Genomic DNA, 16,058 nt, shown 5'->3' with positions numbered 1-16,058 from the left:
CTTTCTGCTAGTCACACACACACCGCACAGTCACATACACAGCCACCTCCCATCTTAGAAGCACCTCCCTGCCTTCCATCATATACAGTGCTCCACTGCCTTTCTGCAAGAGTCACACAAACACCACACACTCACATACAAAGCCACCTCTCATCTCAGAAGCACCTCCCTGCCTTCCATCATATACAGTGCTCCACTGCCTTTCTGCTAGTCACACACACACCGCACACTCACATACACAGCCACCTCCCATCTCAGAAGCACCTCCCTGCCTTCCATCATATACAGTGCTCCACTGCCTTTCTGCAAGAGTCACACAAACACCGCACACTCACAGCCACCTCCCATCTCAGAAGCACCTCCCTGCCTTCCATCATATACAGTGCTCCACTGCCTTTCTGCAAGAGTCACACAAACACCACACTCACATACACAGCCACCTCTCATCTCAGAAGCACCTCCCTGCCTTCCATCATATACAGTGCTCCACTGCCTTTCTGCTAGAGTCACACAAACACCGCACACTCACATACACAGCCACCTCCCATCTTAGAAGCACCTCCCTGCCTTCCATCATATACAGTGCTCCACTGCCTTTCTGCAAGAGTCACACAAACACCGCACACTCACATACACAGCCACCTCCCATCTCAGAAGCACCTCCCTGCCTTCCATCATATACAGTGCTCCACTGCCTTTCTGCTAGTCACACACACACCACACACTCACATACACAGCCACCTCCCATCTCAGAAGCACCTCCCTGCCTTCCATCATATACAGTGCTCCACTGCCTTTCTGCTAGAGTCACACACACACCGCACACTCACATACACAGCCTCCTCCCGTCTCAGAAGCACCTCCCTGCCTTCCATCTTATACAGTGCTCCACTGTCTTTCTGCTAGTCACACAAACACCGAACAGTCACACACACAGCCACCTCCCATCTCAGAAGAACCTCCCTGCCTTCCATCATATACAGCGCTTCCCTGCCTTTCTGCTAGTCACACAAGTACCACACACTCACATACACAGCCACCTCCCATCTCAGAAGCACCTCCCTGCCTTCCATCATATACAGTGCTCCACTGCCTTTCTGCTTGAGTCACACACACACCGCACACTCACATACACAGCCACCTCCCATCTCAGAAGCACCTCCCTGCCTTCCATCATATACAGTGCTCCACTGCCTTTCTGCTAGAGTCACACACACACCGCACACTCACATACACAGCCACCTCCCATCTGAGAAGCACCTCCCTGCCTTCCATCATACACAGTGCTCCACTGCCTTTCTGCAAGAGTCACACAAACACCGCACACTCACACACACAGCCACCTCCCATCTCAGAAGCACCTCCCTGCCTTCCATCATATACAGTGCTCCACTGCCTTTCTGCAAGAGTCACACAAACACCAAACACTCACATACACAGCCACCTCTCATCTCAGAAGCACCTCCCTGCCTTCCATCATATACATTGCTCCACTGCCTTTCTGCTAGAGTCACACACACACACCGCACACTCACATACACAGCCACCTCCCATCTCAGAACCACCTCCCTGCCTTCCATCATATACAGTGCTCCACTGCCTTTCTGCAAGAGTCACACAAACACCACACACTCACATACACAGCCACCTCTCACCTCAGAAGCACCTCCCTGCCTTCCATCATATACAGTGCTCCACTGCCTTTCTGCTAGTCACACACACACCGCACACTCACATACACAGCCACCTCCCATCTCAGAAGCACCTCCCTGCCTTCCATCATATACAGTGCTCCACTGCCTTTCTGCTAGTCACACACACACCGCACACTCACATACACAGTCACCTCCCATCTCAGAAGCACCTCCCTGCCTTCCATCATATACAGTGCTCCACTGCCTTTCTGCTAGAGTCACACACACACCGCACACTCACATACACAGCCACCTCCCATCTCAGAAGCACCTCCCTGCCTTCCATCATATACAGTGCTCCACTGCCTTTCTGCAAGAGTCACACAAACACCACACACTCACATACACAGCCACCTCTCATCTCAGAAGCACCTCCCTGCCTTCCATCATATACAGTGCTCCACTGCCTTTCTGCTAGTCACACACACACCGCACACTCACATACACAGCCACCTCCCATCTCAGAAGCACCTCCCTGCCTTCCATCATATACAGTGCTCCACTGCCTTTCTGCTAGAGTCACACACACACCGCACACTCACATACACAGCCACCTCCCATCTCAGAAGCACCTCCCTGCCTTCCATCATATACAGTGCTCCACTGCTTTTCTGCAAGAGTCACACAAACACCACACACTCACATACACAGCCACCTCTCATCTCAGAAGCACCTCCCTGCCTTCCATCATATACAGTGCTCCACTGCCTTTCTGCTAGTCACACACACACCGCACAGTCACATACACAGCCACCTCCCATCTCAGAAGCACCTCCCTGCCTTCCATCATATACAGTGCTCCACTGCCTTTCTGCTAGAGTCACACACACACCGCACACTCACATACACAGCAACCTCCCATCTCAGAAGCACCTCCCTGCCTTCCATCATATACAGTGCTCCACTGCTTTTCTGCAAGAGTCACACAAACACCACACACTCACATACACAGCCACCTCTCATCTCAGAAGCACCTCCCTGCCTTCCATCATATACAGTGCTCCACTGCCTTTCTGCTAGTCACACACACACCGCACAGTCACATACACAGCCACCTCCCATCTCAGAAGCACCTCCCTGCCTTCCATCATATACAGTGCTCCACTGCCTTTCTGCTAGAGTCACACACACACCGCACACTCACATACACAGCCACCTCCCATCTTAGAAGCACCTCCCTGCCTTCCATCATATACAGTGCTCCACTGCCTTTCTGCAAGAGTCACACAAACACCACACACTCACATACAAAGCCACCTCTCATCTCAGAAGCACCTCCCTGCCTTCCATCATATACAGTGCTCCACTGCCTTTCTGCTAGTCACACACACACCGCACACTCACATACACAGCCACCTCCCATCTCAGAAGCACCTCCCTGCCTTCCATCATATACAGTGCTCCACTGCCTTTCTGCAAGAGTCACACAAACACCGCACACTCACAGCCACCTCCCATCTCAGAAGCACCTCCCTGCCTTCCATCATATACAGTGCTCCACTGCCTTTCTGCAAGAGTCACACAAACACCACACTCACATACACAGCCACCTCTCATCTCAGAAGCACCTCCCTGCCTTACATCATATACAGTGCTCCACTGCCTTTCTGCTAGAGTCACACAAACACCGCACTCACATACACAGCCACCTCCCATCTCAGAAGCACCTCCCTGCCTTCCATCATATACAGTGCTCCACTGCCTTTCTGCAAGAGTCACACAAACACCACACTCACATACACAGCCACCTCTCATCTCAGAAGCACCTCCCAGCCTTCCATCATATACAGTGCTCCACTGCCTTTCTGCTAGAGTCACACACACACCGCACACTCACATACACAGCCACCTCCCCTCTCAGAAGCACCTCCCTGCCTTCCATCATATACAGTGCTCCACTGCCTTTCTGCTAGTCACACACACACCGCACACTCACATACACAGCCACCTCCCATCTCAGAAGCACCTCCCTGCCTTCCATCATATACAGTGCTCCACTGCCTTTCTGCAAGAGTCACACAAACACCACACACTCACATACACAGCCACCTCTCATCTCAGAAGCACCTCCCTGCCTTCCATCATATACAGTGCTCCACTGCCTCTCTGCTAGAGTCACACACACACCACACACTCACATACACAGCCACCTCTCATCTCAGAAGCACCTCCCAGCCTTCCATCATATACAGTGCTCCACTGCCTCTCTGCTAGAGTCACACACACACCGCACACTCACATACACAGCCACCTCCCATCTCAGAAGCACCTCCCTGCCTTCCATCATATACAGTGCTCCACTGCCTTTCTGCAAGAGTCACACAAACACCACACACTCACATACACAGCCACCTCTCATCTCAGAAGCACCTCCCCGCCTTCAGTCATGTACGGTGCTCCACTGCCTTTCTGCTAGTCACACACACACCGCACACTCACATACACAGCCACCTCTCATCTCAGGACCACCTCCCTGCCTTCAGTCATGTACGGTGCTCCACTGCCTTACATGCAACGATACCGATCAGCAAAGGGGAGGCCATGGACTTTTTATGTTTATGTACAGAGGAGTTAAAGATTACATGGTGTTGAAGCCAGAATCCATCTGTTTGTCCGTTCCTCTTTCTGTCAGTCACCTTGGCTAGCTACGCCAGCCTGCATCTGTGATTTGTGACTGAACATGTGTGTTGTGGATCTGCGTGTATCTGATAGTGTTCTCTCTCTGAGCCTCACAGTGTCTGTGTGCATCGGTGACTGCATGTCTTGTGCTCGTGGTCCATGTGTCATGATATTTATAGGTCATTTGTGCACTGCTACATGTATGCCTGGACTGTGTGTGTTTCTGACTGTGTGTTGCACTATGTGTGTATTTATGCATGTAGGTGTTCTGCTATAGGTGTGCTATACGTCAATATGGATGTCGCTATCTCCATAGGGGTGTACATCTATGCCAATATGTGCATGCACAGGACAAACGTCGGGCCAGTTGGCTTTGCTGATTCTTGTTAGAAGAGGCACCATAAGTCGCTCTGATGGCTGCCACGTCCAAGTGTCTCCTCTCTGCCTGTATCCTTCCAGATTGCAACTACCAGTTGTTTTAAACTTTGTTACGGTGCCCGAGGTAAAGTGCTTTGCAGGCACAGCATGTGATGAGCTTGTCAGGGCGCAGCTGGCTCTGTGCTGTGCTTTACAAAAGGCATCGGTGTGGCCTGGGAGGGACAAAACTCATTTGTTCCATTTTCACAGCAGATTTGTATATGCGCTTTGAGATGCTTAAAAATATGCAGGACATGAAATGAATGTTGATAAATGGTTACTCACCTGCTTGCAAGACAAGCCCTTCTCTGGGCTCTCGGATAACCGGGTGCAGCAAAGAAACGTCTCTTTAGAGTGGCCAGGCTGCAGCTCTGGAATAAGTAGCAGTGACAAGGGGCCAAAGTCTGAATTCAGGCCTTGTGGTGATTTCCACATGTAGCAAGGTAAACAGTGTCGTTCAGAGAAAACAGAGTTAAATACACAGCTGGGCTGTGGCCAGGCGCCCTGAAAGTTCACGCTGGCTTCATCACAGCTTTTATATCCTTACAATGAGGGATGACTGTGCCCTTGATGTCCTGGTGGGCTTCGACTGCTGATTCATCTCCAAAAATGCACTGAGAATAAGGCACATTTATGCGCATCTCAACTTCTTTCTCCCACCTGCTGATAAAGCAAATGACGAAAATGGTTGCAACCTTTTTTTCAAAAGCTGGGATAAAATAAGTAATTACTGTGTGAAACAGACCCTGAATTACTTTTTCCATAAGTAGAAGGGAGGGATACCTTCTTCCACCATGCAAAAAGTGACAGTTGTCCCGCCCAGGAAGTGATGTCGCATCTGTTACCGGGACTTCAGAGCCCCTGGGGTCCCTTTCTGGCAGTGACATCACTTTCGAGGGTGGGGGGGTGGAGGGGTGGGAGTTACGCCACCGTATTGGGTCATATGTGTTGTGACATTACCCCGGTCATGTGCTAGTCACGTGCTCAAGCTTCTATCACGTGGTTAGGATGCTGTCATAACAGGTACGGGTCCCAAGGTCTCGTGTCGAGGACTTTGTCACGGGTACATTTGCAACACTCTCGAAGAAGCATAGTATGTGAGTCTCTACCAAAGTGATCCTGGGCATGTTCAGCCAGCCGACACCCACGGACCCTTCAGCGGTCACTGCTGCCGGCACACCTACACCACCGCCAAGAACACGGACCCAGCACAACCCGACCACAACAACACAACTGAACCAAGACCCTGCATTGCATCCTCCTCAACGTCCGATCCCTCCACAAACATGCCACTGAAATCTGGGACCTCATGGACAGCACCACCCCGGACGTAGTGTTCTACAACAAAAACTGGACCAAAACCACCTCAGGACTGGAGAACAAGTTACTTACCTTCGGTAACGATGTATCTGTAAGAAACATTAGTTAGTTAGATTCCTCACCTTAGAATATCCCCAGGCGTCAGACTGGATCCGGAAGATTTTTCGTCAGCAATACCCCATGCGCGTCGCTAGGCTTCGTGTGCGGCTCCGCGTCCGTCGTTGGCGTCGTGCGCCGAATGACGTCGGAGTACTTAGACGCCGCCCTCGCGCGCTGACATCAGTTCTTGTACATAGCTTTCCGCACCAGGAACGCAGAGCCATGCAAGAGACCGACACTGGTGCCAAAAAATTCTAGGGGCCTGAAAAGGATAACCTTAACCCTAGATGTCAGTTCGCAGAACGGGGAGGATGGGTGGGTCGGTGAGGAATCTAACTAACTAATGTTTCTTACAGATACATCGTTACCGAAGGTAAGTAACTTGTTCATCTGAAAGAAACACGTTAGTTAGATTCCTCACCTTAGAATAGATACCCAAGAAATACCAACCGCGGTGGTGGGTCTGCGAACCAAGATCACACCAGTCCTGGAGGACAGAACGGCCAAAGAAGCCATCCCTCCGGACTTGGCTGTCTAGGCAATAATGCCTGGCAAACGTGTGTAGCGAAGCCCACGTTGCCGCCCGACAGATGTCCTGCAAAGGGACTCCCCGTCCCAGGGCAGTAGTAGCTGCTGTGGCCCGAGTAGAATGGGCGCGCAGCCCAACAGGAGGGTCCTTTTTCGCCAAGGAATAACAGATTTTGATGCACAAAACGACCCACCGGGAGATGGTCCTTTTGTGCACAGCTTTCCCCTTCTTAGCACCCACGTATCCAACGAAAAGTTGGTCGTCCACCCGGAACTGTTTTGTGCGGTCCAAATAAAAGGAGAGCGCACGTTTTGGGTCCAGACGGTGGAGCCTCTCTTCCTCTTTGGAAGGATGCGGAGGCGGAAAGAAGGTGGGCAAGGTGACAGATTGCCCAAGATGAAAGGGAGTCACCACTTTCGGTAGAAAGGAAGGACGAGGCCGAAGGACAACCTTGTCCGGATGAACAGATAGAAAAGGAGGCTTGGACGATAAAGCCTGGAGCTCACTCACCCGTCTAGCCGAGGTGATGGCTACCAGGAAAGCAGTCTTAAGCGTCAGAAGACGAAGAGGACAATTGTGAAGAGGCTCAAAGGGAGCGCACATTAGAAATGTGAGAACAAGATTCAAGTCCCACTGAGGCATTACAAAAGGGACAGGAGGGAACGTGTGAGTAATGCCTTTAAGAAAGCGTGTAACTACAGGGGACTTGAAAAGAGAAGGCTGATCAGGAAGCCGTAAGAAGGCAGAGATGGCAGCAAGATAACCTTTCAAGGTGCCCAAGGCAGAGCCCTGTTGGGCCAAAGAAAGAAGAAAGAGGAGAACCTCAGAAAGAGGGGCGGAAAGGGGATCCACAGCCTTTGCTGTGCACCATGCCACAAATTTGTTCCACCGGCAGGCGTATACCGTCTTTGTGGAGGGACGCCTGGATGCCAGAATGATATCACAGACTTCAGGAGGCAAGTCAAATGGCATCAACTGCAGCCGCTCAATCTCCACGCATGGAGGTGGAGGCTGGACAGGTTCGGGTGGAGGACCGTCCCCTGCTGCTGCGACAGAAGATCCTCCCGAAGGGGCAGACGTATCGGAGGATCGGTCAACATACTGAGTAGCTCGGGATACCAGTACCTTCGTGCCCAGTCCGGAGCCACCAAGATGACTTGGGCCCGGTCGTGCCTGATCTTCTTCAGCACTCTGGGCAGAAGTGGTATAGGCGGAAAGGCGTACAACAGACCGCAACTCCACTCGTGACGAAAAGCGTCGCCGAGCGAGTGCCGCCTTGGAAATTCCAACGCGCAGAACTGCTGACATTGCGCGTTCTCTTCGGTGGCGAATAGATCTAACCAAGGCTCTCCCCACTGCTGAAAGAGACCTTGCGCCACTTCGGAGTTCAGACGCCATTCGTGATCCATCATGCACTGGCGGCTGAGTTCGTCTGCTCTGGCGTTCAGAGAGCCCGCCAGATGTTGAACCACTAGGGTGACGCCCTGGTGTTCCAGCCATGTCCAGAGGCGCAGAGCCTCCTGACAAAGGGTCCACGACCCCACCCCGCCCTGTTTGTTGCAATACCACATGGCGGTGGTGTTGTCCGTGAACACCTGCACGACACTTCCCCTGACAGAGGGAAGGAAGGCTTTCAGTGCAAGTCGGATCGCTCTCAACTCCAACAAGTTGATGTGGAGGCGAGACTCCGCCGGAGACCAGAGGCCTCTGATCTCCGCCTCTCCCATATGGCCACCCCATCCCAGGAGGGACGCATCGGTCACTACGACAGGCTCCGGTAGGGGTAGGGAGAGGCTCCTGCCCGTGACCCAATCGCGGTCCGTGAGCCACCACTGCAACTGCTGTGCAGTGCCCTCCGAGATCAAGACATGGTCGGACAGGTTGCCGTGATGCTGGGCCCACTGAAACTTCAGGTCCCACTGCAGAGCCAGCATGCGCCGCCTGGCGTGATGCACTAGTAGGATGCAGGAGGCCATCAGCCCCAGAAGCCGCAACACTAGCCTGACTGAAACCCAGGATAGAGGCCGAAAGATGGGAATCAGGGCCTGCATATCCCGGACCCGCTGTTCCGGTGGATAGACCCGGAACTGCGCCGAATCGAGAACCGCTCCGATGAAGAGGAGCTTCTGAGAGGACTCAGGTGTGACTTCGGCACGTTGATGGAAAACCCCAGCAAATGCAGGAGATCCGCCGTAGTCTGGAGGTGGGAAACGACTGCCTGGGGCGAGCCCGCCTTAAACAACCAGTCGTCGAGATAGGGGAAGACTGGAACCCCTGATCTGCGCAGATGAGCTGCGACCACCGCCATCACTTTCGTGAACACCCGAGGGGCACTGGTAAGGCCGAAGGGGAGCACGGTGAACTGAAAGTGCTCCTGGCCCACCGTGAACCGCAGGTAACGCCAGTGGGCCGGCAGGACGGGGATGTGGAAATATGCCTCCTGCAAGTCCAACGCCACCATCCAGTCTCCAGGGTCTAGGGCAGCTAGAACCTGAGCCAAAGTCAACATTTTGAACCGTTCCTTCCGGAGGAAGGCATTGACGTTCCTGAGATCCAAGATCGGGCGTAGGCCCCCTTTGCCCTTCTTGGGAACCAGAAAGTAGTGGGAATAACAACCACGACCTACTTCTGGGCTCGGAACGCGCTCAACGGCCTTTTTGGCCAAGAGGGCCGCAACTTCCTCTCGCAGAAGATTCAAATGATCCTCCGAGATACGGTGGTGCTGCGGTGGCATGGCTGGAGGGGTCGTCTCGAAGGGGAGGAGTAGCCCCTTCAGACGATTTGCAGCACCCACCTGTCCGAAGTGATGGTACGCCAGTGGAGCAGGTGATGGCGAACTCTGCCTCCCACTGGCGAGGAATGGGCCTGAAAGCTCGGACTAGGAAGGCTTTGAGGCGGATGCTGCCGGGGTGGATGTGGACTGACCGCGTTGTCCTCCAGAACCGCCTCGGCGGAAACCGCGACCGTGTGCAGGTTGGTTCTGCGGCCGGTGGCTAGGCGGACGTGAGGAGGTGCCCCTTCCTTGGCCACGAAAGGGGCGAAAAGCGGAAGCTTGCGGCCGCGGGCCGAGAGATCCAAGGACTTGGCCGTAGCCCGGGAGTCCTTAAAGCGAGCCAGCGCACTGTCCGCTTTCTCACCAAAAAGGCGATTGCCATCAAAGGGCATGTCCATGAGAGTGCTCTGGACATCCTCCGAAAAGGACGTGGACCGCAGCCAGGCGTGAGGTCGAAGCGCCACCGTGGTAGAAATTGCCCTACCCAGCGAGTCCACAGTGTCAAGCCCACATCGGATTGCATGGCGCGCTGTATCCCTCCCATCGGCCAGAGCCTGGGAAAGTCGTATCCGGGCCTCCTCCGGGCACAGGGGCAGCACGTCCTCCACCGTATCGCACAGAGAGTGGGAATAACGGTCCAAGAGACAGGCGGTGTTCAAAGACCGCAGGCCTAAACTGAGTGAGGAGAACAGCTTCTTGCCGAACTGTTCCAGTCTCTTGGAATCCCGGTCCGGAGGGGCGGACAGGAAGGAGGATTGGGAGGTAGAGGCCTGGATAACCAGGCTCTCGGGGGTGGGGTGTTGCGACAGAAAACTGGGGTCGCCCGGAGCAGGGCGGTGGCGCCTGGCAACGTTCCTATCCACAGGAGGAACTGTGGAGGGCTTGGACCAGGTGCCCTGCAGAACGTCAATGAGGACCTCATTGAACTGCAGCAGAGGCTCAGTGGAGCTTACTGCAGACTGAAGCACCTCAGTGAGGATGTTAGTCCTCACAGCCACGGCAGGCAGCTCAAGCCCAAGGGCAGCAGCCGCCTTGCGCAGCACCACGGAAAAAGCAGCACCCTCCTCCGAAGCCGCTGTCGGAGGAGAGATGAATCCAGTGTCCGGTGAGTTATCCAGACCACTGGCCTCCCCCAGTTCATCTGCCCAGTCCTGCGAAAGTTGAGCCTGAACGGCCATAGGGTCCTCGGACCCCTCCCAGTCGCCCCCGTCATCCGATTCCTGGTAAACAGGAGGAATGATCGGAGCCGGACGATAGACATAGTGAGTCTCGAGCAGCGTCGGATGCGGCGTCGGTGGGCGCCGCATCGGCGTCGGGTCCGGACAGGGGCTGAACCGGGGAACGACGTCGACCGGAGTCGGCGTCGGAGGTGGGACCGGAGTCGGCGCCGGCGGAGGAGGCGTGACGAGGTCGACCGGCGTCGACGGGGGCCCAGGCATGGGCCCCTCGGGGACCTGCGGCGTCAGGGCCGGAGCCTCCGACGGCGCCGGAGCCTCCGACGGTGCTGGGGCCGGAGCCGCCGGCGCGCAAGGTCGCCCAGTCGAGTCCGCGGGGCCCGAAGGCGCGCCAGCGGGCGTCGTCAGCAGAGCCAGGTTCCTCATGGCCGAGAGGAAGGCACTGAACTCTGCCGGCGTCGTGTCAGTCCCAGGGACCGGCGGGTATGGGGACGTGCGCGGCACCTGCGGCTCCAACGGAGCCGCGGGGGTGTAACCACCCTGACCCTCGACGGAGTCGCGCGACCGGCGAGGGGAGTCCGAAGAGCGGTGTCGCCTCTTGGACTTTTTAGATCGCTTTGACTTACCCAAAGACTTCGAGCCAGACGAGCGATGATGTCAGAGCTCGAGAAGCTTACGGGACCGCTCCCGCCTAGCTTTCGAGGTCAGGGCCTTGCAGTCGGAACACGACTCCGCGTCGAGGCCCAAACAGTAGAGGCACCGGCGGTGGTGATCGGTCACCGACATCAGTCGGTGGCAATCATCGCAAGCCTTGAAACCAGGCATCCTACCGGCACCAGATGTCGATGACAAGGATCAAAAAGGATCAAAATATTTAGTCAAAAAAGACTAAAAGGGGTAGCTCTCCCGGATCGGCGCTTACTGGCGCGGAAAAAAGAAGAACTGACGTCAGCGCGCGAGGGCGGCGTCTAAGTACTCCGATGACGTCATTCCGGCGCACGACGCCAACGACGGACGCGGAGCCGCAGACGACGCCTAGCGACGCGCAAGGGGTATTGCTGACGAAAAATCTTCCGGATCCAGTCTGACGCCTGGGGATATTCTAAGGTGAGGAATCTAACTAACGTGTTTCTTTCAGATCATCGCCATCGCCATTCCCCAAGGATACAAGATCTCCAGGAAGGACCGTCCCATCCGGCCGGTAGGAGGAATCGCCATTGTCTACAAATCCACCCTCCACCTGAGCACACTCACCGGTGAGCCCACGGACCTGATGGAATACCTCCACTTCAAGATACTGGCCAGCCCCACCACCACCCTCCGAGGAACCCTCATCTACTGACCCCCTGGACCCTACGGACCTTTTGCCAACTCCATCACGAACATCATCTCCCCACAGGCCATCGCATCCACCAACTACATCGACAACCAACTGGACCCCAACACCACATCCCTCCTGGACAACCTCCACAACAGTGGACTCCGCCAGATCGTGACCGAGCCCACACACTCAGCAGGACACACCCTCGACCCCCTCTTCACTACAGGAAACTCCATCACCTTTTCAGCCTCACCACCGAACTCCCATGGACTGACTATCGGTGAGTCAACTTCACCTTCAGAACACCCACCATCCACAGACACCAGCACCTGCTCCCACGAAGAAACTGGACCAAAATCACCGACAACCAACTCACCTCCTCACTCAGCAACTCCACCCCAAACATCGCGGAAAACGACGACCCAAACACCGCAGCCAGAACCCTGCACAGATGGATCACCAACAGCGCCAACACCATAGCCCCACTCAAGAAAAACAACACCCACGCCAAGAAAGCCACCTTTTCTGCCACACCACCGAACTCCCATGGACTGATTATCGTTGAGTCCATTTCACCTTCAGAACACCCACCATCCACAGACACCAGCACCTGCTCCCACGAAGAAACTGGACCAAAATCACCGACAACCAACTCACCTCCTCACTCAGCAACTCCACCCCAAACATCGCGGAAAACGACGACCCAAACACCGCAGCCAGAACCCTGCACAGATGGATCACCAACAGCGCCAACACCATAGCCCCACTCAAGAAAAACAACACCCACGCCAAGAAAGCCACCTTTTCTGCCACACCACCGAACTCCCATGGACTGATTATCGTTGAGTCCATTTCACCTTCAGAACACCCACCATCCACAGACACCAGCACCTGCTCCCACGAAGAAACTGGACCAAAATCACCGACGACCAACTCACCTCCTCACTCAGTAACTCCACCCCAACCATCGCAGAAAACAACGACCCCAACACCGCAGCCCGAACCTTGCACAGATGGATCGCCAACAGCGCCAACACCATAGCCCCACTCAAGAAAAACAACACCCGTGCCAAGAAAGCCAGATGGTTTACCACCGAACTTTGAGAGTCCAGACGCACTTGCTGCTGCCTCGAAAAGGCCTGGAGGAACACCAAGTCCACAGAAGCCCACAACTTCAGAGCTGCCACCAACGCCCACCACCGACTCATCAGAGAAACAAGGAAAAAAGCAATTAAAGACAGAATCTCCACACACGCTCCCAACAGCAAAGAACTCTTCAACATCATCAAGGAGTTTGCCCAACCCACCAGCGAGTCTACTGACATTCCTCCCGCACAAGACCTCTGCGATAAACTCAGCAGATTCTCTTGGTAATCCAGGATGCACAACCGTTATGTGGCAAGACAACCCGGATTCACTTGAATAGATTCAAGTTCCTTGGTACGCTCAGTGTGATCCTGAGCAAGTAGTTGCGTTGATCTGTTATATGTCCAATCATGAGACCAGAGCTACGAAATCTGTATCCAGAGTTTCAAAGCACTAGATCTCATCAGGCCCGGACCCTTACCTGATATCTTGACCTCTAGCTTCTGTCTAGACAGAGGGTGCCATGATCTATAGAAAGTGACTATGTTCTTTGTACCCTGAGAGAAGCTCCTGCCTGAAGGCCGCGCTGCACAGTCTGGTTCTGGGTGGAGACTGGAGGGAGCGTTCTGCTGAGTGAGGCCTGGGCCAGGAAGGTTGGCAAATCCTGATATCTAGTGCCCAGTTACTTCAAAGCAAGCACACCAGAACTACCTTGGGCCATATTCTGAAGGAGCTATCGTCCAGTTAACGGCACTTTAGCGCAGCCAAAGTCCTAATAAATTTATCACCCCATTCACAAGCTGGTGTCAACAGCCCATATCACCAGTTTATCCGGGATAGCAGCCCCAAAAAACATCGCCACAGATGACTCCGCAATTATCGCAATGAGATGCAGAGTAGGCGTTCCCTTGCCAAAAGCCGCAAAAACACCAGTCCACAACATTCTCAACGACCAGACAGAACGGCAAAAAGACCAAGAAACATGCGATAAGGCGCGTTAGCAGCAGAAAATCAACACCTGCTCTGACCTGGTGCAAACTCGGACGGCAGCCTGCACTACAAAAGGGAGCCCAGCCTAGACCGACACCTGAAGAACAACAGATGCCATGGAGCCACTGAACATGCGTGCCAGACACCCAAGAGGGCCACAACACCCACCACCCCCAGGACCACCCCTCCCTGGCACCCCCCCACCCCTGCCAAAGACATGCCACATCAAATGCACAGAATCATGTACCAAATAATCCGCCTGATGTCGCACGATCACGTCTGGTGACATGCATGTTTCGCCACAAAAATGAGCATCACACATTCACCTTCGAAGAAACAAATGAAAATGTATTAAAACAAACACAGAACAGAAATGAAGACGCATGGCAGCTCCCCTCCGGACATTCTGTAGGTCACAGCCTGCAGGATGAAAATAATGATGAGAAGGTGTGTCCTGCGCACATCAAGGGATAGAGAGCGAGAGCGAAGGAGAGAGAGAGGAAGAGAGGGAGAGAGGGAGAGATAGACGGACAGAGAGGGGGAGAGATAGAGAGACGGACAGAGATGGGGAGATAGAGAGAGAGAAAAGAGAAGGACAGGGAGAGAGAGTGCCGACACTGTGCACCCAGGCCACACTGCTCACCTGCTGCCACCGGTGTGTCTCCAACCACATGCCGGTATGTAGTGCAGTTCACCAAATCCCACATCTGAGACTGACCCATCATCTGAAACAGAGTCCAGATACATGAAAGGCAATGTACATACAATTCAACAAGACATCATCGCCTGACCGCCCATGCGCACCCAGGCAGATGCACCCCAGCCCCTACCGCCGCCCAGCAGTGCATGCCTGCCCCTGCGCACACGGGCCTCACTGTTCACCTTCTGCCACCGGCGTGTAGATAAGTGGGCCCACCACGTACCACTGCAAGCCACAAGGCCGGGGCCTGCAGACATGACACCCTGCACATCATGCAGCCCCGCTCCGCAGGCCAATAGGTCTCACATTTGATGCTGGGTCTTGATTTCGCAATGGCAGAGCACATACCAGTGCACAGGGAATCATCACAGGCTGCACACCCGCTCAGCTCTTGAGGTGCCACTAACTCTGTGACCCACAAGGCCATGCCACGTGGCGGTAGGCCCCCGCTGTCCGTTGACTCAGGCCTACACTGCGGTCCAGCAGGGCACACAAAACCTGAGCAGTCCGGACCGCCGGGACAGGGCATCATCGCAGGCTGCACACCCGTTCAGCACTTATGGTACACTTACGGTGCCCCTACCTCAGTGCACCGAAAGTCACCGTCCCATGGCGGTGGGCCTTTGCCAGCCGCAGTGTATCCGGTGCCACTAAGTCTGTGCCCAGCAAGTCATGGACACTCTATGATTGGGTATTGTGGTGTGGATGCCATCAAGCCACCTCCTGGCCTGCGGAATGTGATGTTGCAGGCCCCTGGGTTCCCATGCCTACATGCACACCACACGGATACACCCCAAGAGAGGTTGGAAATGGCGTTGAGCATGTGCACCCGGCTCTTTTTATTGGCAGGGTCACATGTGCTGTGACTCGTGTGCTGGTGTGGGTATACACCAGCCGTGAGGGAGTGGCCATGGCATGCTGACAATTAGACCGGTGAGCCTCAGATCCCTACAGGGAAGACCTGGGACATCTAGCGTTGTCCCCCCCCCTGTAAACGTGAGCGGAGTGGGCTGGCCTGGTATATCCCAGTCCAGCGTAAGGGTTTGAACAATGACCCCGTGGCTCTGAGCGTTGTTCCATACTGGGCTGGACAAGGAAGTAACAAATGCGTGTTTTGCTGTTGTTGCGTCGGCACCACCCTGACAACATCAGGCAATGTGTCACCCTGTGACCCAAGACCAATGACATGAGCCACATGGACGTAAGAGGAATTCACTGACCCTACATTTGTCCATACTACCACACTTGAAAGACCATAGACACGACACTTCTGTGTGACAAAGAATGTTTAATGCACATTCAGTGGAGTGTTTCATCTGGAGCAGTACAGGGCCA

At 54.4% G+C, this 16,058-nt stretch overlaps 1 protein-coding gene across 4 annotated transcripts in view; it reads right to left on the bottom strand.

Moving 5' to 3' along the window:
- Positions 1 to 5,086, bottom strand: part of LOC146869588 (butyrophilin subfamily 2 member A2-like) — a 253,067-nt gene extending 247,981 nt beyond the window's left edge. For all 4 annotated transcript variants that reach the window (XM_085606894.1, XM_085607058.1, XM_085606981.1 and 1 more), the window contains exon 1: positions 5,016 to 5,086. The gene's annotated coding sequence lies outside the window, so the exon portion shown is untranslated. The remainder of the gene's footprint in view (positions 1 to 5,015) is intronic.
- Positions 5,087 to 16,058: the final 10,972 nt, after the last annotated feature.

This window comes from Triturus cristatus, chromosome 1_1, assembly GCF_964204655.1.
Source record: "Triturus cristatus chromosome 1_1, aTriCri1.1, whole genome shotgun sequence".
In the NCBI taxonomy this organism is placed as follows: Eukaryota; Metazoa; Chordata; class Amphibia; order Caudata; family Salamandridae; genus Triturus; species Triturus cristatus.
This window is presented reverse-complemented; position numbering and strand designations above follow the sequence as displayed.